The sequence below is a fragment of the Bos indicus genome, chromosome 2, assembly GCF_029378745.1.
Source record: "Bos indicus isolate NIAB-ARS_2022 breed Sahiwal x Tharparkar chromosome 2, NIAB-ARS_B.indTharparkar_mat_pri_1.0, whole genome shotgun sequence".
NCBI classification, from domain to species: domain Eukaryota; kingdom Metazoa; phylum Chordata; class Mammalia; order Artiodactyla; family Bovidae; genus Bos; species Bos indicus.
Window position 1 is genome coordinate 58,676,477 of NC_091761.1, and position 15,478 is coordinate 58,691,954.

Here is a 15,478-nt window from a genome sequence, read left to right on the forward strand (position 1 = left end):
AAACTTGTAATATAGATATTTTTTAAAAAGTGCTTATTTCACTGTTTACTCTTTGTTACTCTCTGTAACTTAACTGCAGATCTCTCACATTGGTTTTATATCTTCCCTCCTCTGTACCTGTCTCAGACAGTCAAGAATCTGCCTATAAAGCGGCAGACCTGGGTTCCATCCCTGGGTTGAGAAGATTCCCCTGGAGAAGGGCATGGCAATCCACTCCAGGATTCTTGCCTGGAGAATTGACAGAGGAGCCTGGTGGGCTCTGCAATCCATAGGATTGCAAAAAGTCAGATACAACTGAAGCGACTTAGTGTCTGTGTGCGCTAATACACACACACACACACACACACACACACACACTCCCTAAACAAAATGCAGTCCATTTCAGAAAGTGAGAGCAGTCCTGAAATATGAGGTGGTTAGTTTTTATGGGCTGGGTAATTTCATAGGCTAATAAGTGGGAAGATTATTGCAACTATTTGGGTAAGGGGTGGATTTCCAGGAATTGGGTCGCTGCTCACTTTGGCCTTTTATGGTTGGCCTCAGAAATGTCATGGCGCTGGTCGATGTGTCATCTAGCTTGCTGATGTATTACAGTGAGTGCATAATGAGGCTCAGGGTTTAGTGGAAGTTGGCAAATCCACCATCTTGGACCTAGTTTGCTCTACCTAGTTCATGTTGTGTCCTCCACAGCTGTGTCATTCATTTAAAGATTGTGCCCTGTCCCCCTCTTATCTCATGTGTATGTGTGTGCTCAGTCACTTCAGCTGATTCAAATTCTTTGTTACCCCGTGGACTGTAACCTTCCAGGCTCCTCTGTTCATGGGATTTTCCCAACGAGAATACTGGAGTGGATTGTCATTCCTTCTTCCAGGGAAACTTCCCAACTCAAGGATCCAACCCACGTCTCTTAGATCTCCTGCGTTGCAGGTGGATTCTTTACCTGCTGAGCCATATGTCTCATATATAATTCTATATATGTTAATTTTCATATTTAATCCATAAACTGCTGAAGATATTTTAAGAAGTAGTGTATGACACTGTATAATCTCAAAGGGTCGTAACTAATTCATGTTAGATAGAACATGGCATAGCATATTAGTATGTATTCCATAAAAGCTGATCTATCAAGTAAATTAAAATTTTTTCAAAATCATTCAAACTCTGATAAAAATGAAGCTAAAATATGTATTTTGACTTTTTAAGTCAGGTTTATTATATACTTTAAAATTCACTGTTTATGAACTTGATGGGTTTGTACAGACATGTAACCACTACTCCAATTACGATGTAGAAGATTACATTCCCCCAAAATTCCTTTGTGCCTTCTTCCACCTCTGGGCTTCTTTGGTGGTTCAGGTGGTTAAGAATCTGCCTGCAATGCCGGAGACCTGGGTTTGATCCCTAGGTTGGGAAGATCCCCTGGCGAAGGAAATGGCCACCTGCTCCAGAATTCTTGCCTGGAGAATTCCATCGAAAGAGGAGCCTGGCAGGCTACTGTCCATGGGTCTTGCAAAGACTACTGAGTCTTGCAAAGACTCAGACACAACTGAGCAACTCACACCTTCACTTTCCACCTCCAGGAAACCAGTGAACTCTCTTTGTCACTAGAATTTTGCTCTTCTAGAATGTTGTATGAATAGAAGTATATATTAATAGTATATAGCCTTTTGTGTCTGCCTTCTTTCACTTACTGCATTTGTGATTCCTTCATGTTGTTATATTTAATAGTAGTTTATTTCTATTTATTGGTGAGTAGTATTCCACTGAACGGCTATAATATAGTTTGTCATCCACTCACCAGTTGATGGACATTTAGGTTATTTCCTTTGCAATTGTGAATAAAGTTGCTCTAAACATTTCTCTACAGGTTTTGTGAGGATGTAAGCTTTTATTTCTCTTGGGCACATACCTCGAATGAAATTGCTGACTGTTCTGGTAATTGTATGTTGCTGGTGGGGATTAAGGGTGGTGAAGGAAGAGGACAGGATAGGTTCTCTGCTATCCTGGTACAGAAGAGAGAGTCTCCTGGCCCTTCCCAGTGGGAACAGCACACCTCTAATGGCTTTAACCCAGGATTCTGGACTGGCCCTACTCCAGGGTAGACAATTTTTCTTCTGCATTCTCCCATCAGCAATGGGTCTTCACCTCTGCTCCTCTCATGGAAGCTACAGGCTTTTGCTGTTTGTGAGAGAATGGTCTGAGCCAGGTGCCTGAATTTCATGCTTTGCGCACAGAAGCAGCTGTTTCCCTCTTGCCAGCCTCTACTTCCAAGGGGGACTCTCTCAGGGTATCCACCATGCCCCTGTTTTTGTCATGAGCACCTTTGCTGACGTCTCTGGAAAAGAACCTGGAGTTAGCACCAACTGCACTTGTGTCTGGGGCAGCCAGGGAGCCTATCCTGTTGTATTACCCACAGCCCTTTGTGCTGTGCTAAGTTGCTTCAGTCGTGTCCGACTCTTTGCTGCCCTTGGACTGTAGCCCACCAGACTCCTCTGTTCATGGGATTCTCCAGGCAAGAATACTGGAGTGGGTCGTCATTTCCCCTTCCAGGGTATCTTTCCAACTCAGGAATTGGACCCACTACCGATTCTTTAAAGGGTCAGTTGATTTTTTCTTACTCAACTTCATGGCAGCCTGTGCATTTTCTCCCATGTTCTGTTACCTCTGAGCTAGTCCACTGGTGCTTGTTTTAATTCAATTTCTTTCAAATATAAAATTTAATTAAGAGCAATTTCACACCGTTTAATTTCTTGTATGATAATTACTGTGGATTTCCTATTAGGGCATCCATGGAAGGGAAGTTAGATGGTCGAAGAGGAGCAAAGTCTGAATCCAAGGAAATGTGCTTCTCAAACTACTCTCCCACACACCCGTAGAACAGTGGGGTTTTGCTGCCACATTTCACTAAACTGGTATGTTCCCCAGTACTCAGAAAGTAGTTAAGTTTCTGTGTAGAATTTTTTGAATTCTAAGTTTTCCCTCATAATTGTTATTATGGTAAAACCTTGGCAACTGCTGCTGACTGTTTGCTCAGTGGCTCATGCAGCTGGGTAAACAATGAGCATGAAAATGGCAAATTGGGCAGCCAATCAAGCTTTTTCATGACTTCATAAAGTAATTGGGTTCATCTTACATGGTTTTAACTTGATAAAATGTTTTCTTGAAAATTTTTGTGTGTTTTGGGAATGTGGAGACCTGTATCATTTTAGAGATTAAAAATTTTTGCATTGCCTGCAGAAACTCAGAGTAGTCTTGTGGAGAAATACTGCAAAGCAAAGAGGAAGATGTAGTTATAAAAAATTAGGGTCAGCAAAAGATCTTTGATTTCAGTCTCATGTTATTTCTGTTTCTGTGCAAATTTTTGCCATACATTTTTACTGCAGATTATTTCAAGTCATTTGAAAAGCCAAGATTTCAGTCAAATTTATTTAAAGATCTACAGGGAGGACATGCTGATCTTAAAAAAAGAAAAAAACAAACCTTATACCTAATCATGGGGGCTGGAAAGTGAAGGTCGTTCAGTCATGTCTGACTCTTTGCGACCCCATTGACTATACAGTCCATGGAATTCTCCAGACCATAATACTGGAGTGGGTAGCCTTTCCTTCTCCAGGGGATCTTCCCAACACAGGGATCAAACTCAGTTCTCCCATATCCCAGGCAGATTCTTTACCAGCTGAGCCACAAGCAAAGCCCAAGAATATTAGAGTGGGTAGCCTATCCCTTTGACAGTGGATCTTCCCCACCCAGGAATTGAACTGGGGTCTCCTGCATTGCACACGGAGTCTTTACCAGCTGAGCTATCATGGAAGCCCTGGGCCCTAAGGTGTCAAGAAATTTTAATTCATGCTGACTTTTATCTTGGAGAGGGGTATGGGAAGACTTCTGGACTGGTTTGAAAACAGCTGAAACATATCCAGGAGAATTTTCAACTTTTGTAAAATCCGGTGAGTAAAATACATAATTCTGCAAGACATGGGGTAGTCTGTATGTGTTAGAGTTAAAGGTATTCTGAGACATAAGATCCCTATTTAAATCTAGAGTTGATTTATGTCTTACTTTTATGTTTAAACATAGATGATGGAAGTATAACTTGGTTGGTACACATATATATATATATTGTAGTAACATTTTCTGCTAGAAAATGTGTTTCTAGTTTATAAAATGGGACTAAATATATCAATATTTTGTGGCATTCTGTGAAGAGTGCTGTGATTTCCAAGCAATTCCTCATGTGTATTTGAGTTGACTTTAGGGAGTTTTCACATGTTTACTTTAGACGATAGGGCATAATCTTGAATTTGGCCCTGAAAAGTGATCAATTTCCTCATCTGTAAAAGTGCTTAGTTTCCTCATCTGTAAAATGGGAGTGATAATGGTTCATAGAATTATTATGAAGATTAAATGAGGCATAACTTGTAAACCGATTGTTTCAGTGCCTGACCATAGAAAACCTTCACTTAGAATTTAGCCATTATTAATATCTGAAGCATAGAAGTGGTCATGGGCTTGTTTTGCAAGCCCTGTGAAAAAGCTATGCATCATTGTGTAGGTACTTCCATTGAAATTGGAGGAAACAACAATGATAATATTCATTCCCTGGTTTATTGACTTATAGCATCTATTGTGAGGACCAACTGAAATAATGTTCATCGTTCTGTGTTGCAACTTTAAAATACCTTACACATATATTATTTGGGGGTTGCAAAGTTAACAGCCATTCACACCAAGAAAGAAACTGTCTGTTTTTTTTTTATACTTGTCATTTTAGGAGAAACTGTCAAGTTTTATTTTATATATATATATATATATATATTTTACTGTTTTATATCTTGGGTTTCTTTCTTTCTTTCTTTTTAAATAATAGCTTTTCAAACCTTGAGTAAGATTAGTAAGATCTCTTTTTTCATAATATTTTTCCCATCTGGCAAGCATTTGTATCAATGCAGTATTTTAAGTCAGTTAAGGATGTATAGCAAACTTAGTCATTATGTAGCCTCCCACACCCCAGAATTCTGAAATAATGCTTTGCGTAGGCAGGCCTCCCTACCCAGGATGTGAGTCTGACTCTGCAGAGGGTTTTCTGTCATCATCTTTCTCTGTAGAACCAGAAGAGGGAGCACCCGTCTCTCTCTATCTAAACAATCATAATAGCTTTTGAACATATGGTGGGCCTTTCGTGATTAATTTTTTTTTTATAAAGGTGAAGTTTGAATAAAGATGTAAAATTTAAAGTATGAATGTCCATTAATTATCTTAATTCTGGCAAGTTTAGACAGATTCAAAGTGGAAATGTTCTTTTAAAAACTACACATTGTCATGGAGTGAATCTGGGTGCTGTTGAATAACTTTACCACACATAATTTAGAATATATTAGTTGCTGGAAGTAGAGGGGAAGAGGAAGCTGACAGTGACTGAAATTATTTAATAAATATTTATTGAGTACTTGCTATGTGTCAGATCATGAACTAAATTACATAGCTACTTAGATGAATCAGACTCAGTCTGAAGAGCCCAGATAGGGAAGAGAAGGTTGGGAAAAGTCACTTGAAGAAAATATTGTCTAATTTCTAAAGAGGTTTAAATAGAAGTTTATTGAATGAATGAAAGAAAGACAATAGTGTGTATGTTAATAATACAAAATTAAACATTTTTACATGGTATTTTGGAGACATGGTGCTTACACATGCACTACTTATTTAATTAGAATTAGGAGAGGTTTAAATTTATATGGATAGTAAACTGCAAGCTAGGTCTCTGAGTGCAAATCCTAGACCTTTACTCTTTCGTTATGCTTACTGCTGCTGCTAAGTCGCTTCAGTCATGTCCGACTCTGTGCGACCCCATAGACGGCACAGCCCACCAGGCTTCCCCGTCCCTGGGATTCTCCAGGCAAGAACACTGGAGTGGGTTGCCATTTCCTTCTCCAATGTATGAAAGTGAAAAGTGAAAGTGAAGTTGCCCAGTCCTGTCCGACTCTTAGCGACCCCATGGACTGTGGCCCACCAGGGTCCTCCATCCATGGGATTTTCCAGGCAAGAGTACTGGAGTCGGGTACCATTGCTTTCTCCATATGCTTACTATATAAGGTATTTACAATCTGTCTTTTAAAAGTAAGGAATCTCTTCACAAATGCATTCTTAGAAAATGAACGTATTGCTTTGGTATAAGACAGTGATTTCTTTCAGAAGTTATCTTCCCAGTGATAGTGTATCTGGGGTAATGTTCCATGTATATCTGAGTTCAAAATTTTAAAACCTGATTAGATTAGGCAGTTTAGCTAATGTACAGACCTAAATTCTGGGCCAGAAGAAAGTTACCTAAATAGTTTACTTTGAATTCATTAAATTTTGTGGGTAAAGCAAGCTTTTGGATATTAAATAAATAAAATGAATGGATATTATGAACCTTTTGAAGATAATTGATAGGCAACCAGATCTTTCAGCAAACAGAATTACTCTTATGAAGGATGGACAGGAACTCAAGATGAATCAAATGCAAAGGAAACATGAGGTTTTGAGAAATTTGATGTGGGACTAGAAAGTCTATGGTTGACCCAACTTTATGTTAGATACAAGTTACTTCAGTTTTGCTCAAGACAGGACGTAGACCAATATTTCTTTGGTGTAAAACAACCATTTTGTTATTTCTTTCAGTTCTGTTGACTGCCTGGCTCAACTGAGAGGTTCTTACTCAAGGTTTCCTTTTATTTTCTTAACATCTTCACCTATTTATCCCAACCCCCACTTCCGGCCACCGCTGCTGCTGCTGCTAAGTCGTTTCAGTCATGTCCGACTCTGTGCGATCCCATAGACGGCAGCCTACCAGGCTCCCCGTCCCTGGGATTCTCCAGGCAAGAACACTGGAGTGGGTTGCCATTTCCTTCTCCAATACATGAAAGTGGAAAGTGGAAGTGAAGTCACTTAGTCATGTCCTACTCTTAGTGACCCCATGGACTGCAGCCTACCAGGCTCCTCCGCCCATGGGATTTTCCAGACAAGAGTACTAGGTACCTACCAATCTGTTCTGTTTCTATGAATGTCGTCTTTTTAGATTTTGCCTTATGAGATTTAACAGTATTTGTCTTTACTGTCTGACTTATTTCACTAGTATAATGCCATCAAGGTCTACCGATCTCATTGATAAGTGGCAGGACTTCCTTTTTAAGGCTAAATTATATATATATATATATGTATGTATATATGTGTGTGTGTGTGTATATATGTATACACGTCACATCTTTGTCCATCCATCTATCAATGGATGCTTATGTTGTGTCTATGTCTGAGCTATTGTCAATAATGCTGCAGTGAACATGGGTACACAGATATCTCTTTGAACAATGAATTTCATTTCCCTTCAATATATGCTTAGAAGTGGAATTGCTGGATGATATGGTAATTCTATCTTTAATTTTTGAGGAATCCCCATACTCTCTTCCCAGAGAAGGCAATGGCAACCCACTCCAGGACTCTTGCCTGGAAGATCCCATGGATGGAGCAGACTGGTTGGCTGCAGTCCATGGGGTCGAGAAGAGTCGGACATGACTGAGCGACTTCACTTTCACTTTTCACTTTCATGCATTGGAGAAGGAAGTGGCAACCCACTCCAGTGTTCTTGCCTGGAGAATCCCAGGGACAGAGAGCCTGATGGGCTGCCATCTATGGGATCGCACAGAGTTGGACACAACTGAAGCAACTTAGCAGCAGCAGCAGCAGCATACTCTCTTCCATAGAGGCTGCACTCATTTACATTTCCAGACCCTACTAATTCTTAATTGTACTTCAGACAATTAGATTTTCTAAATTGGTATGGGTTATAACATGTATGTGTATACTCATATAACCTCATGTTCAGTAATTCATGGGTCTCTGGCTTATGGCCTTCTTATATGCTTCTGCCCCTCTCCGAGAGGTAATGTGATTCTTGCTTTATTTTTCTGTCCTATCCTCTAGCTGCAGTGGGTTTTCACTCAGGCCTTAACATGGCAGTTTTCATGCTCTTCCTCCTGCAGATTAAAGCTTTTGTTTTGTAGGAAAATAGAGGTGAAGGGTTGAGCCAGGGTGGGGTTCCTGGAGTCAAATCCTGCAAGAGGGTATGAAGGCCCCTGTAGCTGAGATCCTTAGGTACTTGGCACTTTCATGCTAGCTCACCCTTATCCTCTAGCAATTTGTTTAAAAAATTAGCTGCATCCTTCTTTCCAGCTAAGGTGGTGTCTAGTGTTGTCCGCTCCAGGTAAACAAATACTTGGTTCTGTTTCTCCCCCAAAGCACCCTTATCTCCCCAGACTTCAGGTTACTTGGTGGCCCTGCAACCTCAGTTCTTTAATGGGTGAAGAAAAGTTTGTACAACTTTGATCTTGCTACAAAGTTGAAACAACACTCTTTCCCTCTCTGAGCTGAAAACCCTTATCTTGATTTTAATCGTTATCTGTGCCATTGTCTTGTCTTTATTCCCCTTTACCATGTATCTTAGAATTTACTGTGCATAAGAATCAATTGAGAAACACATTAATAATGCATATTTCTGTGTCCCATCTCTAGAAATTTTAGTTCGGTAGTCTGAGGTAGACAAAAAGAACTTGAATGTTGAAAATGCTCCTCAGGGGTTCCCCATTGCTAACAAAGACTTTAAAGGGCAGTATCCTCTCAAAGGTAAACCTTCCCTGATTGTGTCCAGGTTGATGCCTTATATATTTTAGCCTCTCAATAAATATGCAAAATATGCCTTGAATTTAAACTAGTAGGATAGGAACAGAGATGAGAAGAAACTTCTCTTGAATACTCTATCTGTTCCTCATGTTTATGAAACCTAGCCACAATTCATTTTCCAACTGAAGCTCCAAATATTCCCACCATCTTATTGGAGTACAAAACATTGGAGGAGTTTGGGGACAGTGAGTCAAGAAAGCTCTTCTGACATCCCAGTTTTGTCAGTATTTAGCTGTGTGATTTATCTAAAATGGTTAAACCTGTCTACAATTCACTTTTCAATTTGGTTAACAAGATATAGGAATGAAGTTGACTTTGATCATAAAGATCATAGAAATCATAAAAATCACTTGGAGAGGTGTTTATTTTTACTTATAATGTGTGAATGTATGTATTTATGTATACATACATGCTTTATACATATGTGCTTGTATATAAATGCATGTGTGTGTTAGTCGTTCAGTCATGTCCAACTCTTTGTGACCCCATGGACTGTTGCCTGCCAGGCTCCTCTGTCCATGGAATTCTTTAGGCAAGAATATTGGAGTGGATAGCCATTACCTTCTCCAGGGGATTTTTCTGACCCAGGGATCAAACCTGGGTCTTCTGCATTGCAGACGGATTCTTTACCATCTGAGCCACCAGGCATTTTTACTCATATACATAGATGCCTGTGTATACATTTATGCACTTAAAATATCTACACACATACACACACACACATAAATTGTAGATCCCAGTCTTGCTATCCCTGGAGTTGCTGAATCATTCATCTGAGGTATTTTTTGTTTACCATGTCTAGATGATTCTAATGATCAGTCATGATTGGAAACCACTGAATTAGAGGCTTTCTAATTTGTCAAGTCCAAGCATCCATCTCCTTCTACTGAACTCCCTCTGATGGTCATACACCTAAAAGTATAATGTATTACATTTCAGTTTTATTTGGATTATCAAATAAAAATTCCTGAAACACTGAAATATACTTGATGATGGAAGCTATGTTATCCTTTTCTCCTGAATAGAGTTCCTAGTGCAGTTTATATTATCCTGCAAACAAATTAGTAAATTTTGTGGACTGTTGGATTGAAAGTAGCCAGAAGTCAGAGAAGGAAGGGAAGTTAGAGGTGGGTGGGAAGAAACACAGCTGTCTTGGTCTTAGCTTATGTGAATAGAATATCTTGGCAGAGGGATTTTAAATAGATTGGATAGGTGACAAAGGAGCACTGGCAGAGAGGAAAATGGCAGTAGTCAGGGTAACTAAGCAGCTGATGACATCTTAGTTGGGAGTTTCCGAAATGTGGAGGAGGAAATGACACATGTGAGTGTGCGAGGGAAGAGCCTTGGAGAGGAAAGGAGAACTAATGAGGGGAGGCAGCTGCATGTCTAAGGGCTAAAGATAGTTGTCAGAGAGAGAGAAAGTCTACAGTTTCGGAAGGAACAAGTATGTGTAGCACAAAGACGTCATAAAGCTTTAATTCCTGGAGATTAAAAGAAGCTGAGTTTTACAGGGAGGGCAGTTGCCCTGGAGGTCATCAGCCATCTTTGTGAGAGATCAACTTCTGTTGTGTAAATTCAGTGAGATTTGGGAGTCAGTGGCATAGCCCCAGCTATCCTATTCTCACTGGTAAAAAAAAAAAAAAAAAAAAAAAGCCTTAATAGCATTTATATGGGATGTTATTTGATTAATTCTGATGCATGTGTCAATTGAGTTAATAGTAAAATATAACCCCAGATGTAAAAATGGATTTACCTGTTGAATGAATTTGTATAATTCTTTGGTTGTCAGTTGTGAAGAACACTTGCTCAAATGAAAAAGTCAAGTTTTACGTAAGACCAGAAACTATAAAACTCCTAGAGGAGAACATAGGCAAAACACTCTCTGACATACATCACAGCAGGATCCTCTATGACCCACCTCCCAGAATATTGGAAATAAAAGCAAAAATAAACAAATGGGACCTAATTAACCTTAAAAGCTTCTGCACATCAAAGGAAACTATTAGCAAGGTGAAAAGACAGCCTTCAGAATGGGAGAAAATAATAGCAAATGAAGCAACCGACAAACAACTAATCTCAAAAATATACAAGCAACTCCTACAGCTCAACTCCAGAAAAATAAACGACCCAATCAAAAAATGGGCCAAAGAACTAAATAGACATTTCTCCAAAGAAGACATACAGATGGCTAACAAACACATGAAAAGATGCTCAACATCACTCATTATCAGAGAAATGCACATCAAAACCACTATGAGGTACCATTTCACACCAGTCAGAATGGCTGCGATCCAAAAGTCTACAAATAATAAATGCTGGAGAGGGTGTGGAGAAAAGGGAACCCTCTTACACTGTTGGTGGGAATGCAAACTAGTACAGCCACTATGGAGAACAGTGTGGAGATTCCTTAAAAAACTGGAAATAGAACTGCCTTATGATCCAGCAATCCCCCTGCTGGGCATACACACTGAGGAAACCAGAATTGAAAGAGACACGTGTACCCCAATGTTCATCGCAGCACTGTTTATAATAGCCAAGACATGGAAGCAACCTAGATGTCCATCAGCAGATGAATGGATAAGAAAGCTGTGGTACATATACACAATGGAGTATTACTCAGCCATTAAAAAGAATACATTTGAATCAGTTCTAATGAGGTGGATGAAACTGGAGCCTATTATACAGAGTGAAGTAAGCCAGAAGGAAAAACATCAATACAGTATACTAACGCATATATATGGAATTTAGAAAGATGGTAACAATAACCCTGTGTACGAGACAGCAAAAGAGACACTGATGTATAGAACAGTCTTATGGACTCTGTGGGAGAGGGAGAGGGTGGGAAGATTTGGGAGAGTGGCATTGAAACATGTAAAATATCATGTAGGAAACGAGTTGCCAGTCCAGGTTCGATGCACGATGCTGGATGCTTGGGGCTAGTGCACTGGGATGGCCCAGAGGGATGGTATGGGGAGGGAGGAGGGAGGAGGGTTCGGGATGGAGAACACATGTATACCTGTGGCGGATTCATTTTGATATTTGGCAAAACTAATACATTTATGTAAAGTTTAAAAATAAAATAAAATTAGAAAAAGAAAAAAAAAAGGAAAAGTCAAGTTTTAAAATCTGACAACAATTATGTATGAGAACTAAATTCTGTTCTCATCAGGATAGTAAATGTTTACTATCAAGAAGGAAGGTGGGATTTTGATTTACTTCATTGATCCTGTTAGTGGAATAACTTCTAGGAAGAAAGTTTATCTTATTAGATATTTAAAAATAATATTTGTACCTAATCCTGAGGACTCACTGCAAGGACTGGAGTGAGCAAAGATTAATGATTTTATATGGTCTTATCCAGCAGTTATCATGGTGCCCATGTTTCCTTGAAAAGGAGAATCAGTGTTCAATTGTTATGTCGAAGGAGTGATCCCCTTTTTAAAAGATATATTATGTCATACTTGCAGCCTGAAGATGACTGATCCTCTGATGAGAAGGTAGTCATCAAAAAAAATACAGCCACAGACTTGGAGAGTGCTGGTCTGAGAGGCAGAGAACCTCTGTATTTATTACAAAGCCAAGTGTAACAGAATACTTAAGGTAAGGCAAACCTTAACAACTATTCACTGATAATGGTGGTGACTTTAAATAGGTGCAGGAGCAAAGTTGTGGAACCCTTCAGACTGAAGTCCATGCCCCAGCACAGAAAATATGGAACGCAGAGAGAGATACTGTTCTGGGCCAGGCCATTCCCTTAGCCTCCTGGTTCCAGGTTAATCATAAGTTCTTTGTGTGACAGATAGGTTGTCAGAACCTTGTATGTATCCTTTCTAGTTCATTGTATTTTAACATGTATCTAGGCAACGTTACCAAGTATGGAGTTATTTGATCTCAGTAAATATTTTTGTCATCTTCATGAAGTTCTGAATAGGAGCACCCCTTGGTACCATTAGATGTAGATACTGAAACTGGGAATAACTTACCCAATACTCATGGTCAAGGATGTAGCGCTAAAGTCAGTACTATAGAGGAGACCTTGGTGTGTTATTTTGCTGCCTAGCAACCATCAACCATTCTTAATTTTCCTGTGACTTTTGGGTGAATTTCATCTATTTGTGGGCAATGTGAGTATGTCAGTCATGTGTCCTCCCCTGGAGTGGATAGCCATTCCCTTCTCCAGGGGATCTTCCTGACCCAGGGATTGAACCCATGACTCTTGCATTGCAGGTGGATTCTTTACCATCTGAGCCAAAAGGGAAACTCCATGAATGAATATGTCAGTCATGTGTCCTGCCTTGTCCTAACTGAAAGCTAGTCTAGATGCTTGCTTTTACTTGGAACCTTTGGCTGACTGCATCGAGAAAAAGATTATTTGAAGCTCATTCATTCCAGCATTTGGACTTTGGACCCAAGAGTCAGTCGAATCACTAAGCTGTCTTGGTTTGTGATTTTCCCTGTTCTGTTTTGAAGGCTAGTTTCCTTTCCTTCCTCCCTCTATCCCTACTCCTTTCTTCCTTCCTTTCTTTTCAAATAAAACAGCAGCATATTTAAGTATACAAAGTAGTTTGATGTACATATGCATTGTTAAATGATTCCTGCAATTGAGTTAATTAGCACATCCATCATCTCACATAGTTACTTTTTTTTTTTTTTTTGGTGAGTATGCATAGCAAATACTCTCAGAAAATTTCAAGTATACTATACAGTAGTATTAGCTGTAATCACCTACAGTCATCATGCTATATAATAGATCCTGAGAACTTATTCATCTTATAACTTAGTTTGTACCCTTTTATCAACCTCAAAGCCTTTTCCAGTTTCAACACCTAGTATCCCTTTAGTAACTTATATTTTTATAAAAATTAATCTTTGATATTTGAACTCTCTGCAAATATAGTGCAAATTCTTTTAGTAAACACAGTGAGTAAAACCAGATAACTAGCCCCAGAATTCTCAGGAAGAGAATAATTTATCTTAGGCAATATTTCATATTATCAAATGTCAACAGGTTAAAAAAAAAAAGGAGGTAAATATTAGAGGCAGTTTTTGTTACTTGTAGGTCCTCTGGGTCTTCCCTGCTGGTAATGTTAGTTCATTCAGGGCTGCCTCATGTTTGGCCATCCTTCTGTTGTCAGCGTATGGGATCAAGTACTGCAAATATTATCTGGGCAGTTTCAGTGAGCATTAGTTTACCTTTGGTCACATGGGCCACATGTACGAAGATAGAGCCAAGGTAGACAGAACAGGAGGGGCAGTCAGGCCCCATAGGCACACAGGTTGCAGAGCTCATGCAACAGGAAACACAGACTCAAGATATGAGAGTGGAAATTAAAAAGGGCAGGCACCCAGGTGCACAGGCTATTAAAAAATGTACTCTCGGGTCTGGGGCAGAGCATCCGAGCACCGTGTATTGACTCTGGGCAAAGACAGATGCTGGAGTGCCATTTCCTCCATTTGAATCTGTATTAGTGTTGTGACCCAGGAAAGTTATGTAACCTGTCATCTCTCTCTGCCTCTGTTTCTTGATGCATAAAGTAAGGACAACTGTAACACCTACCTTAAAACTGTTTTAGTTCAGTTCAGTCACTCAGTCGTGTCCAACTCTTTGAAACCCCATGAACCTCAGCACGCCAGGGCTCCCTGTCCACCACCAACTCCTGGAGTTTCACTCAAACTCACGTCCATCCAGTCGGTGATGCCATCCAGCCATCTCATCCTCTGTCGTTCCCTTCTCCTCCTGCCCCCAATCCCTCCCAGCATCAGAGTCTTTTCCAATGAGTCAACTCTTTACATGAGGTGGCCAAAGTACTGGAGGTTCAGCTTTAGCATCATTCCTTCCAAAGAATACCCAGGGCTGATCTCCTTTAGGATGGACTGGTTGGATCTCCTTGCAGTCCAAGGGACTCTCAAGAGTCTTCTCCAACACCACAGGCTGGGAACCTGCTACTCTTCCAACACTGTAACAGAAAGAAAACAAAATCTTTCCTTTCAGTTTAAGTGAAAAGTTTCCCAAGAAGGACTCTTGATTGGCCTGGTCTTGGTCACGTGCCTATTCCTGAGCCACTGAGGCCTTGAGGATGGAGTCTTGTGACTATAGGAGCCGGGGTCATGTGGTCCTCTCCTAAGTATGCATGGGGGGCAGGGGCGGGTGGGATGTGTGGAGAGAATGTTGGTGATTGAAGGCTCAAAGAAGAGAAATATGAAAGGCCAGCTAGAGTTACCACTGTCTACCATGAACAAAAGCATTATGATTTCCTGATGTTTGAGGTTATTCCCCACCCTTCCATCCTGCAATAATATGAAGAGTGTGTTAAGCAGAAGTAGTAGTTATATGCCTATGGGACACATATTAAGCCTAGATTTTCATATTGGGAAAACAGACTTCTTGATGAATTAAGAAATTTCACCACAGCTGTACTATGCTTCTTCACCATGACCCTTTTGGAGCACTTTAATACCGCTGTGAATGAGAAATTATTTTCCATACTATCTTCGTGTAAACATGCTTCTTAACAGTCCTGAGAAGAGCTGGTAACTATCTCTGGTACTATAAGGGCAGTAGGTGAAAGTATGGATTCCGCAGGCGTTCATTCACTTAGTAAGTCTCTTGAGTGTGCTCACGAATACCAAGAAGTCAGAGTGGCTTGAGGACAACAGCATGTGTTTATCAGATGTTCTTGCCCAGACATATAAACAAATAGAACTGGGACTATGATACGATATGTGGATATGTTTCTGGAAATTTAAACAGGAAGTATTATTCAGT

The 15,478-nt window shown here is 39.9% G+C and overlaps 1 long non-coding RNA gene across 1 annotated transcript in view; it reads left to right on the forward strand.

The window, feature by feature from the left end:
• The window catches only part of LOC139176411 (uncharacterized), a 124,053-nt gene extending 109,735 nt beyond the window's left edge, over positions 1–14,318 (forward strand). Inside the window, exons 3-4 of the long non-coding RNA XR_011560867.1 lie at positions 12,180–12,312; positions 12,940–14,318. This is a non-coding gene — a long non-coding RNA (uncharacterized lncRNA). The remainder of the gene's footprint in view (positions 1–12,179; positions 12,313–12,939) is intronic.
• Positions 14,319–15,478: the final 1,160 nt, after the last annotated feature.